The following is a 19139-nucleotide window of genomic DNA, read 5'->3' as shown; positions in this document are numbered from 1 at the left end:
CTGAGTTCTGTTATTCGGTTTTTGCGTAGTGTGAAACCAAATGAAATTCATCGACGAATGAAGGTTCAGTACGGTGATGCATGTTTGTCACAGCAGCAAGTCTAAGAATGGAGTAGGAAGTTCGCAAATGGTGTGATTTCAGTGGAAGATGCTCCTCGTCCAGGTCAGGCACAACGAGTTGTGACTCCACAAAACACTGCAGCAGTTGAAGCCATAGTGAAGGAAAACCGCCGAGTGACACTGAATGACATTGCAGATTAGTCATGGGTCAGCACACCACATTGTGCACGATGTGCTCCAGTTTCACAAAGTGTCTGCAAGATGGGTGCCACGGCAGCTGACTCCTGAAATGAGTGAACGACGTGTTGATGTTTGTGAAGAACTTCTTCGACGCTTTGAACGAGAAGGTGATGGCTTTCTTGCAAGGATCGTTACTGGGGACGAAACCTGGGTTCACTTCCACCAATCGGAAACGAAGAGAGCGAGCAAGGAATGGCGCCATTCCTCATCACCAAAAGCAAAGAAGTTTCGAACAGAACCATCAGCAGGGAAGGTTATGCTGACTCTCTTTTAGGACGAAAATGGCGCGATTTTGGAGCATTGCATGCCTAGAGGGACCACTGTCACCAGTGCGTCATACACAGATCTCCTAAAAAATCATCTGCGGCCTGCAATAAAATCAAAGCGACGTGGATTGCTGTCAGCAGGTGTACTTTTGCAACATGACAATGCAAGGCCCCACACTTCCCGTACAACAGTTGCAACGATCACAGACCTGCATTTTGAGTGTCTTCCTCATCCACCACACTCATCAGACCTTGCCCCAAGTGATTTCCATATGTTTCGACCACTCAAATACGCAATGGAAGGAAAGAAGTTCCGTTCTGACGAAGAGGTACGCTACGCGGTGCATGAGTGGGTGCGCGGACTACCAAAAGAATTTTTATCTGAAGGAATTTATGCACTTTGTAAGCGCTGGAGGACTTGCATTGAGCGTGGGGGAGATTATGTTGAAAAGTGATACAGCTTTGTACCATTCTGCACAATAAATAATATTTAAAAAATATTTAAGGTTTTCATTTGACTCACCCTCGAATTTTGCTGTAGAAATCGTGATATTAGTTTCTGTTCAGGTAGTGATGTGGTTTCTGTGTAATTAAACTGATGAGCTTAATAACGTGTTCGTCGATCTTTGGAACGCAATGCTGCAGCGATTCTGCGTGGCAGGGATTCGACAAGGTCTGGATAGTTTTTTGGAGTTAAATGGCATCACATGTCTACGGAATGGTCACTCAGTTGCCATAAATTATTGGCTTGGTGTGTTGTGAGAGCAGAGCTGGCGCCCGATAGCGTCTAAGGAATATTCCATCCGGTTCTGATCAGGCGAAATTGGCGCCCACGACATCAACCCAAGTTCCGCATCACGTTTCCCAAACTACTTTATCACGAGATCCTTCCTCTATGACTATGTAAGCGTAGATCAGATGTGGTTTAAATTCGAAGAAATAGTGTCGACGGCAGTTCAGAGATATATACCAAATGAACTTAATAGGAGATGGTACTGATACCCTATGGCACACAAAACAGGTCAGAGTACTATTGCAGAAGCAACGAAAAAAGTGATTTTCACAGTTTCCACAACGAAACTCTGTCTCAAAATGTAGCAGAAACTCGAAAGATATTATGGTCGTACGTAAAGCACGCCAGCGGAAAGACACAACCAATGATTTTACTGCGCGATAAAAACGGCAATGTCATGGATGAGAGTGCCACTAAAGCAGAGTTACTAAATACGGTTTTCCGAAATTCGGACACCAAAGAAGACGAAGTAAACATTCCAGATTTCGAATCTAGAACAACATGAGTGACATAGAAATAGGATATCGCCGCTAAGCGAAGCAGCTTGCCACTTAATAAAGCCAAACTGTATACCAATTAGTTTCCTTTCAAAGTATGCTGATGCAATAGCTCCGCACTTAACAATCATATACAACGGCACACTCGACGAAAGATTCGTACCTAAAGAGTCGAATGTTGCACAAATCACACCAGCAAAAAGCAAATAGGAGTAGACCGCTGAATTACATAGCTATATCGCTAACGTAGATTTGCTGTAGGATTATGGAACGTATGCTGTGTTCGAACACTGTGATTAACTCGAAGAAGCCATTTTGCTAGGCAGCACGGATTCAGAAAACAACATTCTTGTGAAACACAACTCTCTCTATTCCCACGAAGTTATGAGTACTAATGACAGAAGATGTCGATTCCATATTTATTTTAAGAAGGTTTTTGATAACTTACCTCATAAGCGTCTTCTTTAGTATTGGAGGGCAGTGTGGAGGGTAAAAATCGTAGAGGGAGACCAAGAGATGAATACACTAAGCAGATTCAGAAGGATGTATGTTGCAGTAGGTACTGGGAGATGAAGAAACTTGCACAGGTTAGAGTAGCATGGAGAGCTGCATCAAACCAGTCTCAGGACTGAAGACCACACCAACAACAACAAGCGTCTTCTTATGAAAATGCTTGCCTATGGACTATCGTCTTTGTTGTGCGACTGAATTCGTGATTTCTTGGCAGGAAGGATGGTAATAGAGGGAAACAGAAGCCTTATCCGGCGTTCCCAAAGAAAGTGTTGCAAGCCCACTGCAGTTCCTGATATACATAAACGAATTAGGAGACAATCTGAGCAGCTCTCTTAGATTGTTTGCAGATGATGCTGCCTTTTACCCTCTAGTAAAGTCATCAGAGGGGCAAAAGAGATTGCAAAATTGTTTTAGATAACTTTTTTCTTTGGTGCGAAAAATGACAATTGCCTCTAAATAATAAGTTATCCACATGGGTAGTAAATTTCGGACGCTATATCAAACATACTAAATCTAAAGTCTATAAATTCAACGAAATACTTAGGGACTGCAATTACTAATAACATAAACTCTGACGATTACATACATAATTTTGTGGCAAAAGTGAACCAAAGACTGTGATTTAGTGGCAGAACACTAAAAAAATGCAACAGGTATACTACAGAGACTGCTTACACTACGCTTGTCCACCATCTTCTGGAGTACTGCTGTAGAGCGTGGCATCCACATCAGACAGAACTGACGGATTACCTCAAAAAGGTCAAAAACGGGTAGTTTGATTTGAATTATCGTGAAATAGGGGAGAAGGTGTAACGGATATGATAAGCGGGTTGGGATGGAAATCCTTAAAACAAACGCGTTTTTCGTTGCAGCGAGATATTTTTGAGAGATTTCAATTGCTAACTTTCTCCTCTGAATTAAAAAATATTGTACTGTTGCTACGGTACATAGGGAGGAATGATCCTCATAATAAAGTAAGGAAAATCTGAGGTTGTGTAGAAATATTTAGGTGTTGGTGCTTCCCGCACGCAGTTCGAGTGTGCAACGGTAGAGAAATAGCTTGAATGCGATTCTATAAACCCTCTGCCAAGCCCTTAATTATGAATTGCAAATGGCCTCGTTACGCAAGCTGTTATCCAGCCGGTAAATGCTGTAGCCGTCGCGAATTACGTTATGAAAGTATGCATTTGGAGGTGCATCGTATAACATGAGATGAGATTGTGAAGCTTAATGGGTGAGGATTCATTCTAGCCACTGGACGGCACGATCCTGGCAAGCCGTGAGGACAAAATTAGTAGACAGTTGAGTCGAGCGCCACAATGTTTAATGCACAATAAACGAAAGTTAAACCAAACTCTTCCTTTCAAATGGAAATCGTGGTTACGGAAAGGGCTCCATTCTCCTCCGTGTCTGCAATTTTTGCCTGGAAGTATAAGGGAATGGGCGAGGAGAGTGTCCTCCCTGTAGTGTTCATATCCCGAATCTGCGCGTGTAAGTCCCGCCCCTGGTGAAAGTGAAACAGGCCTGCTTTTGCTACGTTTCATTAACACGTTAACGAAATGTTACTCTGTCAACTCCAAAGAGACACACTTACACACATCAATAACACACCACGTAACCAGCATCGCTGAACGAACGCAATCTAGAATGAGAGAAAAACGTTGCTAAGTTTTTTTGGACTGGCTGGTAAAGTGATAGTCTCATGCTGTGTTCTTTGTGTGTCTTCAATCGGATGCTTTGCCACAACAGTTCGATTCATGACAGATAAATTTCGGTAGTCGGCTTGTTGTTTGTTGGTCGGTGGTTAGAGGTTGTTTCGTTGGGTCTCCTGCTTTCGATTGGCCTGCTGTCGACATCCAACCAAGTTTCGACTGTTACTCATGAGATCACCACATGCTTTTGGCTTAAGGAAAACATTGCAGTTGGTTCGAGTCACTTGGGACGAGCTTATATTTCTGAATCATGGTTGTGGAGTGTACGGCATTTCAATTTTCTTTTGTATTGTGACAGAAACCGTAACCTAGATTTTGTGAACAGGTTTGAGTACTGTTTTAAAAGCATATTTTCGTGCTGAGCTGCGGTGGCCGAGCGGTTCTGGGCGCTTCAGTCCAGAACAACGCGGCTGCTACGGTCGCAGGTTCGAATCCTGCCTCGGGCGTGGATGTGTGTGATGTCCTTAGGTTAATTAGGTTTAAGTCGTTCTAAGTCTAGGGGACTGATTACCTCAGTTGTTAAGTCCCATAGTGCTTAGAGCCATTTGAACCAATCTTATTATCAAAAATCTTAATTATAAGTAATTAAATAAAGAAATAATTTGAGCCATAGATGTAGTCCACGGCTGTATAAATATTGTATGCAGCCGCTGGAAACATTTGAAGATTTTTGATCGTCAGATGACTGGAAGAAGAGGGACCTTTTGTTTTCTAGGTCTTGTCCAGATCGGACGTATTTTTGCACACCGCCATTAATCCTATATTCTTTATTAATACATTCGCGAGTTGCAACAAAACGGCACTCGTAATTGCATAATGTAAGTGTTGTAATTTAAATTGTGTTGTTATTTCAGAATATACTGTTATTACTAAAATGGTTCAAATGGCTCTGAGCACTATGGGACTTAACTTCTGAGGTCATCAGTCCCCTAGAACTTAGAACTACTTAAACCTAACTAACCTAAGGACATCACAAACACCCATGCCCGAGGCAGGAATCGAACCTGCGACCGTAGCGGTTGCGCGGTTCCAGACTGTAACGCCTAGAACCGCTTGGCCATTCCGGCCGGCACTGTTATTACTAACCTTTGTATGTTTTGTTTTGTGTCTTTAGTCATTGAAAGATTGTTGGGTGACTTGACATGACAAAAGGTTCCGTACATCTAAGTAAAAAGTCGTTCCGCTCGATCCAGCGTCGTCTTCAAATGTCTAAATGTGTGTGAATTCCTAAGGGACCATACTGCTGAGGTCATGGGTCCCTAGACTTACACTACTCAAACTAACTTAAATTAACTTATCCAAAGAACAACACACACCCACGCTGGAAGAAGAATTTGAACCTCCGGTGGGAGGGGCCATTCAGTCCGTGACATGGCGCCTCAAACCGCGTGGCCACTCCGCGTGGCACCGTCGTCTTCGGGTGCTGTCTTATTACGAAGTCCGATCATAAACAGAGAGAGAAGAAACACGGCTAAATATTACATGAACGAACCTTTAACAAAAAAGCCATGTTGAAGCGCCGATAATTTGTATAATATTTAATATCCATTACTATAATTCATTGTATTGTCTCGATCCAGAAACGACTGAGCCAAAAAAAATTTAATTGGCGACTTTGGTCTGGACGCATTGTTATATCTACTGTTGTATTGTATTGTATGTTAACCGGGGACCTAGAAACGACGGAGAGGCTCCGTCCCCGCCGCAGCCGCAGTGGTCCACTTCACAGCTCCGCCACCCACACCGAATCCAGGGTTATTGTGCGGTTCGGCCCCGGGTGGACCCTCCAGACGAGTGTAACCCCTATGTTTGCATGGAAGAGTAATGGTGGTGTACGCATACGTGGAGGACAAATCCGCCGGGCGGATTCGTACCGGGGCCAGGCGCTCCTTCCCGCCCTATATGTACTACACTGTCTTCCTTTTGTTACATGTTTATTGGGTACCACAAACTGGGTACGAGACCGTTAGTGTTCAAAATTCTACCATTACTTACGACAATTATTTTCTTGTTCAGACATTGTCGCACAGCGAGATTAATGTTTACATTTATTCTGATTACTCAAACGAGTTTAAATTTTTATTGTGTCATACATTACGTATGGCATGGTATTGACCACAAAACAATTAGCAAATATGGAGACCCAGAGACGGCAAACATAGACGCTCTCCAACTCTGACATGCCATTAAGTAATGAAAGTGGCGTTACGGTTGACTCGAATACTAACGAGCGACATATTATTGACTATTCTGGTGACGTAAATTTAGAAAATTGGCCGTGCACCAGTAATATGCCTACATGTAGTTCCGAAGCCATTTTGGTGTCTGTCGTCATTTCTAACGACCTGGAGGGAGCGGAGCAGTTCCACATCACTAGTACTGCCAGTATGTTCGACGCTATTATGAAACAGATGAACGAACAAAAACACATGGTGACTGACAACAAAAATCGGATGGAATCCATTCAGAATCACACAACACAAACAGGAAATTGGAGCGCAGGATTAACCGAGCGGTCTGAGGCACTGCAGTCATTGACTGTGCGGCTGGTCCCGGCAGAGGTTAGAGTCCTCCCTCGGGCATGTGTGTGTGTGTGTGTGTGCGTGTGTGTGTGTGTGTGTGTGTGTGTATGTGTGGGTTGTCCTTAGCATAACTTATTTCAAGTAGTGTGTAAGTCTATGGACCGATGACCTCAGCAGTTTGGTCCCACAGAAATTCACACACATTTCAACACAAGTAACCTCCGGTGAGTGTTGAGGTTGTAAGCTTCACTGTAGTGCCAGCTTTATTTGCATATTTATTCAAATAACCTTTTTGATGGCACAGTAAATCAACTTTAGATTTACTTCTTTGTGTTTAATTTTCATTGTTCCCAGACTTCCTTCATCCTTCGAGAGTGTCGTTCTTTTCTCCTGGAGTCACTTCCTTCCCTTTGCAGACATCTGTCCTTGCTGAAATCCTGCCTTTCGTTTTGCTTTTCTAAAAGTATTCTATTGTCTGTTGCATCCATTCTATTTCCAGCGTTCTTCATATCTTCGTCAGTTTCAGTGAATGATGTGGGTTTGAATCTATAGTTGTTTAGTAAATTGAAGAACACTTCCATTACTCTGTTACTTTCCACGAAAAAAAATCCTCGTCCATAAAACTGTAGTCTTCTTTTCCTCATATCAGTTAGAAATTTCCCATTTTCAAATAGAGCTCTCTTGTCGTTATTTATATTTAACATTACGATTTCTTTTAAGTCCCACTAATTTCCTTACAGTTCTTCTCTCAACTTTTTCCAGCTTCTGAAGACCTTCAGATCTTGTTTACTTAAGAGTTTCTGTTGCACACAGTGCCTGCAGGCCTGACCACTGTTCGATAGTATCATAGTTTGGTGTTGCACGACAAACGCTTTTTGTTAGATGTATTTTTGCTCATATGGAGTGTCCTTTCCATTTTTACTGTTTTATGTTACTCGTTATCTATTCTCCGAAGTATTTAGAACAGTTCGTTGTTATGAATTTTAGGATTTTGGGTGGCATCATTGATATTTGTAATGAACTGCGCTTTTTTCAAATAATATTTATATTCCTATTTCGTCTGCATGTTTTTATAGTTCTTTGATTTGTTCTTTGGCGCTATCGTCTAAGTATTTAACATTATGTCGTCTGCAAAAGCCAGAGAATCTATGATGATTTTATACCTGTTCTTAGTTTACCACCCTTAGTATACATGGATTTCCTCCATTTTTTCACTAGCTTCTCTGATGTGCAGTGGAAAAGTAGAGGCGACCAACCATCTCCTTGTCTTACTCATGACTGTATTTCACAAGCTTTTGACAATTACAACAAAAACTTTGCTTTCAATGTTGTTTTTGTTAAGGTCCCTGTATTGATTCCTGTAGATCGTTACAGAGCCCAAATTCCTTTACAATATCAAATCTTACATTTCTGTCAACTTAGTCACATGCATTTAAACTTCACGGGAGTGACCACATATTTCAAGTTTCTGGTTTTCCTCATTTCTATTATGCCTTTTAGTTTAGTATATGCTTTGCAGAAGATCTTCTCTTTCACAATCCTGCTTGATATTTTCCTAGCTGTGGGTCGAGTATTCCTTCAGTTCTCTTTAAAAGTGCCATTGACAAGATCTTATGCGAATGTGCCACTGGCATAACGGAGATTCTTCTATAATTTTTAGGATCAGTTTCTTTCCTTTCTAATGCAGTGGATGTATTAATTCCGACTTTTTTTCTGATGGTAAGCTGTTTGTTGTCCAGCCGGCCGAAGTGGCCGTGCGATTAAAGGCGCTGCAGTCTGGAACCGCAAGACCACGGTCCTCGGGCATGGATATTTGTGATGTCCTTAGGTTAGTTAGGTTTAACTAGTTCTAAGTTCTAGGGGACTAATGACCTCAGCAGTTGAGTCCCATAGTGCTCAGAGCCATTTGAACCATTTTTTGTTTGTTGTCTACTTTGCGTTAATGGTTTCTGTTGGGCATAGAATGAAGTTGTCTCTTGAGTGTTTCCATTCTTCACCACCTTCGTTGGCTTTTCATAATGCCCCGCCATTTTTGTTTTATGATTTCTGTGATTTCCTCTATGTTTGGTGGCTTCGAGTCTGGTCCTGTTTGATTACATTATCAAAATGAAGTCCTTCTTCTGGTGCATCGCAGTTGCGTAGTTCTTTGAAGTAGTCCGCAAGTATTATACAGCTCTGAGAGTTATTATATGCAGTCTTCTGTGTTTCTAGATCTATAAAAAACTTTTGTAATGTGAACTACTTTAAATTCTTTTTGCATGTTTTATAAAACTCCCTCCTATTTTTATGCCTAACACGCGACTAAGCTGACGTCAGTTGACCTTTTATATGTCGTACTCCGATCTTTTTGTGAGCTTTAGATATACGTTTCCTCACGCCTGTAAAATGTTCCCTGTTCTCATTTTTATCTGCGTTCCAGGCGTTCTAAGCTCGTTCTCTGTTTATAACTAACTTATTACAATCGTTATTCCATCAAGAAAATTCCCATTTCATTTTAAGAAGAATAATTTCTTTTGAAGTCTGAATAATGCCTTTTTAAAGTTGTTTCCTACTTTTAAGTATTCTTATCTCAGAAAGCATTTTGAGATTATAATCTGGAGATATCTTCTGTATTTCGAAGTTTTTGGGTTGTTATTGGTCCTTTTCTTTAAATATCTGTCTAATCTACTAGGTCTACAACTTTGCTTCCGCCGTTTTTTCTCGATATTCGGGGATTTATTGTTAAAAACGTACAAAAAATTATGATTCATAATATTGCCCATCGCTGGCCACTACATTCTCCCATCTTTCGGATAGCATACGAATCCCGTGACGGAAGAACCGGGCGTCTTTTGTGGGGATCCATGAATCGATTTAATTTTGCACTTGTTCATATGATCGGAAGTGCTGGCCACCCAGACTGTATGTCACTGATCGAAATAGGTGAGTCAGAGAGACCAACGTATGGAGAATACGGCGGGAGGGATAGGGCTTCTCATTTCAACGTTTCCATGTATATTTTTACGGATTTTGCGACATAGGGTCAAGCACTCACCTGCTGCAAAATTACCTTTACGTGTCTATCGCTGTATTGCTGCCGTTTGTGTTTCAGTGCTGGGCTCGAACGCATCAATTGCTTTCGATAATGATATCCTGTGACTGCCTTCGTCTGTTTCAGTAGGTACGATAACGTTCTGTCTACCACCGCCATGCCAGTCTTTGACATCAAAATCACCATTCTTAAGGCGTTGAAAACATTCTCTGCACGTTTTTCCACTAACAGTTCCCTCACCATTGGTCTTACCCAGCGTTTTAAGAGGCACAGCCGCAGATTTCTTCATGATAAAGCAGAAAATTAAAACTTCCTGCAAATGGCGAGAAATGGGTAAGTAAGTTGACGTACTTAATCGAAAATAACCTTATGATGCAATCGCAAATCGACTAAAATTTTTATGGCATTATGTTTACAGATGCCTAACCTTACAGTATGACACCTATGATCAACCACCTGAACCCAAATTGCCGCTACTGCCATCTATTGCAAAACTGCGGAAGCAAAGTTGTAGACCTAATAGAATTTACTGACAGACAGGTAATGGTCTGAATCCAAACCGGCACTCCTAGCAACTTTTACACTCGTACGTGCATTGCAGTGTGTCTACTTACAGCAACTTGATAGAGCTGTATTTCAGCACGAATCGGATTCGTTGATACCCAAGTAGTTCGTTTTTCAGGAAGTTTTTTGAAGAGACTAGATTTTTAGTACTGTGTTGTGTTGTCTGCGTTTTAAGAATCTTTCTCAGTTAGCGTTTGTTGTTCTATGTGCAAGGAAATTTCCTACTATGGATTTATGCTGACGTTCTTTGTGAGTTTGTGCGGATTTCCTGTTTGCTCTTCATGAATGAATCCACTGACAGGTAGTATGTATGAAGTAGTACACGACATCGTAAGTCCTTGTAGGTTTTAGAATGTTCCAGATAAATGCAAGGCACACTGCAGAACGGCCAACAACCCGGTATCCTGACGAACCACTGAGCTGTTCTGATGTTCTAGCCTGCGAAGTTGTCGATTGTCTTAAAAAACTCAAGTTCGAATGGAGGAAATTATACTCAATGATGAACCTGCGAGAAACTCTGAAGCCATGTTGTAGTATTTATATTATTAAAATAATGAGCACTTGCTGGCAAAAACCAAAATTTGTTGTCCTGCTTTAGCACACAGTTTTAATCTGTCAAGAAATTTCAAATTAGCACACATTCCAAGGCATAGTGAAGCTTCATTCTGCAAACAGTCCCACAGGTTGTGGCTAATCCATTTCTGCATAATATCTACCAGAAGTGCTCGCCCCACAAGGTATGCATACCAACCATCAAGTTTGGCAGGTGGGAGAGGCGATACTGGCGCATGTGAAGACGTTGGACGGGTTGTTAGTCGCACTTAGATAGCTCAGTCGGTATAGCACTAGGCGAATAAAGGCAAAGGTCTCAGTTTCAAATAAGGGTGTGACAGATGGTTTTAGTCTGCTAGGAAGTTTCACGTTCCAGTTCGTGTACTAGATGATATCTCAACTCAGTGGATGGATACATATCCTATCAAAATTTGAGTACCCACGAAATACAGGGATAACTGACCGAAGTGAATACATTAAATCAACTTCCCTTCTTCTTCTTCAGTAGCGCTACAGCCCTTGGTGAGCCTTGGCTTCTTCAACAATCTTCCTCCACACTTCTCGGTTATTTGCAGCTCTCTTCCACCGCCGGACTCCCATATTGGTGATATCCATTATTACCTCGTCAATCCATCTTCTTCTAGGTCTCCCTTTTCGCCTAACTGAATGGATCATACCTTTCATCATTTTCTTTGGAATTCTGTCCTCTACCATTCTCTTCAAGTGTCCTAGCCATCGTATTCGCTGTTATTTCACAAATTTTACTATGTCTCTGCCTTGTATTAACTCTTGTAATTCGGCATTGTAGCGTATTCTCCAGCCTTCTTCCTCCCTTATTGGCCCATAGATTTTGCGTAGTATTTTCCGCTCAATGCTTCTTAGTGCATTTTAATCGTGTTCTGTCAACGTCCATACCTCTGAGCCGTATGTGATAACTGGACGCACTAGGGAATTATATATTAGCAGTTCATTTTTCTTGTAACAAGGCTATTTTTGAAAAGCTGCATATTTGCAAAGTAAGCTCTGTTTCCTGCTTGTATTCTTTCCCTTATAGCCTTTCCAATATTGTTGTCATTTGTTATTAGGGCTCCCAAGTAGTTAAAAGAGGACACTCCATTGAAGCATTTCCCATTGATGTTTAGGTTTTTAGGGGTTCTTCTGGCCTCAGATTGTGACATTACCATATATTTTGTTTTGTTTTCATTTACTATGAGGCCAATTTTTAAGGCTTCTGTTCCCACCGTTCGGTATGATTCTAGGAGTGTGTTGGTGTTTCTTCCTACTATGGAAATGTCATCAGCGTATGCACATATCTGGCTAGTTTTCATAAATATGGTGCCTCTTTTGTTGATTTTATTTACCAGACTATGCGGGGCTATATTGAATAGGGTAGTGGAGAGACTATCTCCTTGCTTCACACATTTATTAAAGCCAAAGCTTTCACTTGTTTTGTTAAGGACCTTTACTTTTGCTGTTGTCTCTGTCATTGTCATTCTGATTAGTCTTATTAATTTAGCACATATACCAACTTCTTTCAGTACTCAGTATAGTTCTTGCCAATTTATGTTGTCAAAGGCTTGTTTGAAATCGATGAATAGGAAATGCAGATCTATATCATATTCATAGAACTTTTCCATCATTTGTCTTATAACAAATATTTGATCAGTCGTTCCTCTGCCTGGTCGAAAGCCACACTGATATTCCCGTAGTATACCTTCTGCACACTTCTGTATCCTTTTGTTTAATATACTTGTGAAGATCTTATTAAATCAACGCATACTCCTAATTCTCATTCGTGGATGTTCTGTATACACCGTAATTCATGTTGCATCAAGTTCAAATTCCCTCCGTAATCAGCAGAAAAGGTACGCCTAGTTGTACAGGTAATGACTCCACTAAGCAACGGAGTGATTAAGCTCTGGACCACTGTCTGCATACCTACAAACGTAACTCAAAGGGCGAGAGTGAGATTCCAGACTCTAGTGGGAGGAACCGCGTCGAGACTGCTTAGGAATCCCCTGTAAGGTAGACGCCTCTGTCACCTCGAACATCCAGCGAATTTCCGTCATCTGACCACGGGGCGCTCGCTGACCGGTACCCTTGAAAACTATTCAATTAACTTGGCTGAGTGAAACAGACAGTATCAGGGAACTTCGAAACGGATTTGCAGAAATTAGTAGCCCTTAGTAAAGTGTACCCTAAGCAACTAAGATAAAGCAAAATAATACAACATTATCCTAAGAAACTTGTGACTGACAATGAAATCCAAAGATTTAACAAAATCTTACATTAAGATCTCAACATTTAAAAAAAAATTTAATTTTTTGCACCTTACAAAGCGTTTCGGAGCGGATGTAAAACAGTAACCTGAAGGCATGTCGTTCTGGGTTCACTGCTATGTACATATGAAGCTGATAAAAATTTCACTTTAGTAAGAGATTTGCCTTAGTTGGTATAGACGAGTACGAACGAGAACAATTTTAAAGCTTACTTGTATACTCATGCTAATAAATTAAGGATAATGCTGATACATGGTGAAACAACACTCTGGTGGGCGGTTTGCGCGTTAAAATCACCTCGGGATATGACCATGCGCTGCATTTGACCTGCGGTCGTTGAACGGTGGAGCTGGCAGCAGTCCACATAAGCAGAGGTGTGTTGGTGCATATCAGAGTACGGTGCAGAGAATAATTGTTCAGACTGTTTGTTGAAAATGACTCAAAGGACACATGTTAATGACGTTATGAGGGGTAGAATACTAGGGCGACTGCAGGCCGGTCAAACGCAGCAGGTCGTAGCACGGGGCCTGCGTTTGTCACAAACTGTGATCTCAGGAATATGGGAATGATTCCAACAGACAGGAAACGTGTCCAGGCGCCCACAGTACGGGACGTCCACAGTGTAAAACACCACAAGAATACCGATATCTCACCATCAGTGCCCACAGACGGCTACGGAGTACTCCAGGCAGCCTTGCTCGGGACCTTACCGCAGCCACTGGGACACTGTCTCCAGACACACAGTCTACAGACGACTGAACAGACATGGTTTATTTTTCGCCCGGGCACCTGCAAGGTGCATTCCACTGACCCCTGGTCACAGGATAGCCCGTAAGGCTGGTGTCAAGAACACAGTAGATGGTTATTGAAACAGTGGTCCCAGGTTGTGTTCACGGCCGAGCCCAGGTATAGTCTGAACAGTGATTTTCGCCGGGTTTTCATCTGGCCTGAACCAGGAACCAAATACCAACCCCTTAAAGTCCATGAAAGGGACCTTATGAGGTCGTGGTTTGATGGTGTGGAGTGGGATTATGATTGGTGCACGTACGCCCCTGCATATCTTTGACAGAGGAACTGTAACCTGTCAAGTGTATCGGGATGTCATTTTGCACCAGTATGTCCGCCTTTGCAGGGGTGTAGTGAATCCCATCTTCGTCCTGATGGATGGTAATGCACGGCCCCACCGAGCTGCCATCGTGGAGGAGTACCTTGAAACCGAAGATATCAGGCGAATGGAGTGGCCTGCCTGTTCTCCAGACCTAAACTTCATCGAGCACGTCTGGAATGTTCTCGGTCGATGTATCGCTGCACGTCTTCAAACCCCTAGGACACCTCAGGAGCTCCGACAGGCACTGGTGCAAGAATGGGAGGCTATACCCGAACAGCTGCTCGACCACCTGACCCAGAGTATGCCAACCCGTTGTCCGGCCTGTGTACGTGTGCATGGTGATCATATCCCATGTTGATGTCAGGGTACATGCGGAGGAAACAGTGGCCTTTTTTAGCACATGTGTTTCGGGACGGTTTTCTCAACTTATCACCAATACCGTGGACCTACAGATCTGTGTCGTGTGTGCCTATGCTATTAGGGCCACTTTTGTGTAGTGCCACGTTGTGGGGCCCCACACTCTGCAATTATCCTTAATTTATGAGCATGAGTGTAATTAGAAATCCTCAGTGACGTTTATTCAATTACTTTCAGTAGTTGTTGGTGTTGTGCCTAGACAAGACAGCCTAGACACAATGAGAGGAAGCCGAAAGGCACGCGCTAGGCTAAAGCAGGATGGCGTGAGGTCTGAAACAGGATACGTAATGAATGCTATAAAGAAAAGTACGTAGCTTCTGGAATACTTAACTTTAATCCATCCTTTTGGTACATTTGGAGATTGTGGCGATACAAGTGAGACTCTTTAGATACATGCAATGTTACTAATGGCGCCTTGCTAGGTCGTAGCCATTGACTTAGCTGAAGGCTATTCTAACTATCTGCTCTGCAAATGAGCGAGGCTTCGTCAGTGTAGTCGCTAGCTACGTCGTCCGTACAACTGGGGCGAGTGCTAGTCCGTATCTCTCGAGACCTGCCTTGTGGTGGCGCTCGGTCTGCGATCCCTGACAGTGGCGACACGCGGGTCCGACATGTACTAATGGACCGCGGCCGATTTAAAACTACCACCTAGCAAGTGTGGTGTCTGGCGGTGACACCACAGTTGGCATATTCGTCTTATTTTAATTACCAGTTTCAGGGTTGCCCATCTTCACATCTGTTACAGCAAATATATGAGGAAAATTGCAACTAACAACAGCATTACCAGAAACAAAAGAAAATCTACATTTGACATTTGAAGTGGGTCCTTACATAATCATGTACGATGTGTGAACATATCATTTCCTCCAACTGCTCGAAATAAAATGTACCCTGTCGAAAGTTTTTCTGTACAGCACGTGCATGCCACAATTTTAAGCGCTCAGATGGATGATACTGACGTCCTCATTTAATTGTACATAGGCAAACTGGTGGCGTGCTTCATAGTTTCTATCATACTGAATAATACATGTTTTTAAATAAGTATTTGTCTAGAAATTAATTAAACTTGCGATAAAAATTTAACTGAGTGTTCATTTACGTTTTACAATTATAGACCTAATAAATATAAAGAATAGTGATATAGTAACAATTACGCATCCTGACTTGTTCTTATTCAATTAAGGAAAGCCTAGTTAAAGCAACGTCTCTCGTCAAAAAATTAATGTAGACATATAAAGTTACACAAACTTTCCTTTTATATATACAGGATGATCCTAAAGTAACTTTGCACCCTTTGTGGGTGTAATGTATGCTTAAAAAACAGTAAAATGTTACATAAAGTGTTGTCTGAAATAGCTTTATTTCAGAGTTATGCACCACCGTATGGATCACAAGTGCAACATAAATAACACAATTAACTCTTCTCAGAAAAAAACGACACAACGGGACCCAAATTTAAAAACAACTTGTCCTATAAATTTACCCAACAACATGTTCAAAATGATGTCTGTGTAGACGAAAACAGTGATGAGCTCGGCGCCCCACCGCTCTCGGAATGTTGCAGGCTGTACATTTGGACAGCCATTTTCGATTCGCTAGTGCGGTTGTGCTACGTTCTGAGCTGAAACACCATACGTGAGCTCCTTGAGACGACCCCAAAAGTAGAAGTCCAGGTGTTAAGATCCAGCAAGCAGCTGGTCCTTCACGACCTATCCACATTTCGGAAAAAGCAACTCTCTTGCCCCCCGACTGAAATTCGTAAAGAGACTGTCGTGTGTAAACCATAAGTTGGTTCATGTGGCGAGTGGGACATCATGAAGCAGACCACCCAATTCATTTTACAAAAACTGTCGATACACTCTTTCAATCAGATGCAATGCAATAACATGTGGTCCGTGAGCCGTGGTAAAAATTGCTGTTTTGCAGAGCGCGCCGCAGCGCGTAGTGTGAAGCAGTCGCCCTCCGTTTCGGGCGGTGGCGCCGCTGTGGCAATCGCAGCTTTGGTGTCTCCCTCTGGTGGGAAAAGGGAAAGGTTACCTGTTCACGTGCACTTAAAGGGGCGCTATGAGATCGCCAAGGGGGTCAGTCTGGGTCAGTCTCTCGTCCCCAGCTTGCTAGTCTGTCTCTCGTCCGCATTTGTTAGGCAGTTAGTGTCCGTCTGCCGTTCGGAGTGCCAATTTGTCTGTCGTATGGATCAACCTTTAAGGCCGGCAAAATGAGAGTCTTTCCACTCCGCCAGTGAGACAACTCAGCGAGTGGTCGGCCGGTCGGGGCTTAGTTCCTGCGACTGGGTCTGCGCGTGAGGCCGCCCGTCTGCTCGAGTTTGCTCAGCAATGGTCATTGGCGGGTGGATCGATCGGTTGGTCGGTCGCGCACTGAGACACAAGATGACTTGTCCGTCTTGAGCGTCGGCGCATGTGAGGTCGCCACGTGAGTCCAGTGGGCGTATAGCGAGCGGTATTGACTTCGCGGTCGACACGAGAGCAACAGGAGTCAACCCACGACATCGGTCTGGCCGGTGCGAGCTGCGACGCCGTGAGACGGGAGATCGGCGAGCCTTCCTGCGTCTATTGAAGGGGCTGGCAGCGGACGGTTCGGGACAGCGATTTGTAGGTGCTGCGCCAGGTCTTCTAGAGAAATCGCAGTTTATTAGAAGTTAAGTGATTGGTGATATCTTGTTTGATTTACTCTTGTTAAATTCTACTTGTTTTCTTCGTGAGGTCACCAGCCATTTTGCTTTGGGGTCGTCCCACCATTCTTCTCCGTTTGCCCACCCGCAGGAAGGTGGTTGTTTATAAATTGGGTGGTCCTTTTCTTCCCTTGTGGAGTAGGGGCAGTTTAGAACAACCTGCGGTTCGGGTTGTTCGGTAATCTCCCTATCAATCTACCGTACATTAGTAGCTGCCTCTGTCATGTTTGTCGGATTTGGTGTGTTAACGAATTTACTGCTTGGAGTGTAACGGGCTAATACCTGAAATATGGTTTGATCTTTGGAAACTTTGATATTATTGCCTATAATCTTTAGAGGCGGTATCTGTGTACTGTAGAGCATCTTAAGTATTGTTTGGCCAACCTTGTAGAATTTTATATAAGATTGCATTTCATGGGCTTTTATTTAAATGATCATTTTACTATATAAAGTTGCCATTCTTTCACCGTAAGACTTTTCTTAGAAGTTAAAATCAAGTTACACCTTCGGTGGCAGGGTCAATATTTTAATAGTTAGTGTTTTGTACCATTTTCATCCCTCCTACGGGGGGGGGGGGGGTGAATAGTTTGTGTGCTTGTGTAAATTGTTAAAACTATTAGTTTAAAGTTATCTGGTGTGTTGCAGATTTGCACCAGTGTAGTCTTTCAGAGGCTGTTGTGAGCGGTCGTTCTCTGCCTGAAAACTCATAACGTCAAAACTTGTTTCTTTCTGCCTCTGAATAAATTGTAATTTTGATATTTAGAGGGTGCTTTCTGATTATAATTTTAAATCTGTTTCCTTTAAAAATGCTTTTAGGCATTATTAAAGTGAATAAAATTCCAATTTGTTAAAAGGAATTTGGTTATGATTTCATCAGTTACTCCCTGGCAACTACTTCCATGCTTACATAGTGTGATTAAATGTGTTAATGTTCTAGATGAATCGCTAGTAAATAAAATAAATTCTTAAGAATAGTCTTTGAAAATAAATCACTGTTCAGTCCGAGTAACTGATTATTCAGTATACCACTCCAAACGCTCGCTGGAAAACGATGTTGATATTCTTGTACTGTAGTTACGCCAGGAATATAATGGGCGCACACGTCCATGTTATGACCGTCCACCGTACCCGCACGGATAAATAGGCTCTCATACATAAACACTACCAGACGATCGTACAGAGGATCAGCAGCATAGTGCTCTAGGATCCACTGACAGAAATTCAGACGTCCAGAATAATCTACAGGTGTCAGCTCCGTTGCCTGATTTCTCCGAAGCGATAACCGCTACAGTGGCACTTATATGGCCGATACTTATAGTTGAATGTTCATCTGCCATTTCCAGGATATTCGTAACATCCACTTCATCCATTTGATGCCGACCTAACCGTGGCGCGCCACGTATGCTATAGTCCCTTAAACGAATGTCCACAGCTGTAAATGTGTGATGGTTTGGTACTCTTACGTTTGGAAAAATTTCCATATACCGTCATATTGCTGCTCGTGCATTTCCTTCTTTTGCGTCATAACGGAAGTACATATCAGCGTATTCACCATTTGAGTACGCCACCATACTGTACACAGGGACTGCAGTCTATGAACTGCCGACAGAGTAACATACGTAGTTCGTCTTATGCCGCTACAAAACAACAGCGCCGTACAATTCATACCGAGGTCAAGTAAATGAAGGCAATTCGTACCAGAATCATACGAGAAGTGCAACGGGGTGTAAAAAATGGCAGTCTATATGTGGGCGAGCACGACTCGCCATAATCCGGTGCTAGCCCATGATGCCTGCCGCAAATGGTGTTATACATCATAACTCTTAAATAAAGCAGTTTCAAACAAAACTTTATCTATCTTTTTACTCTTATTTGGATGCATACATTACATCCACG

The sequence above is a fragment of the Schistocerca serialis genome, chromosome 8 (genome assembly GCF_023864345.2).
Source record: "Schistocerca serialis cubense isolate TAMUIC-IGC-003099 chromosome 8, iqSchSeri2.2, whole genome shotgun sequence".
Classification (NCBI taxonomy): Eukaryota; Metazoa; Arthropoda; class Insecta; order Orthoptera; family Acrididae; genus Schistocerca; species Schistocerca serialis.
This window is presented reverse-complemented; position numbering follows the sequence as displayed.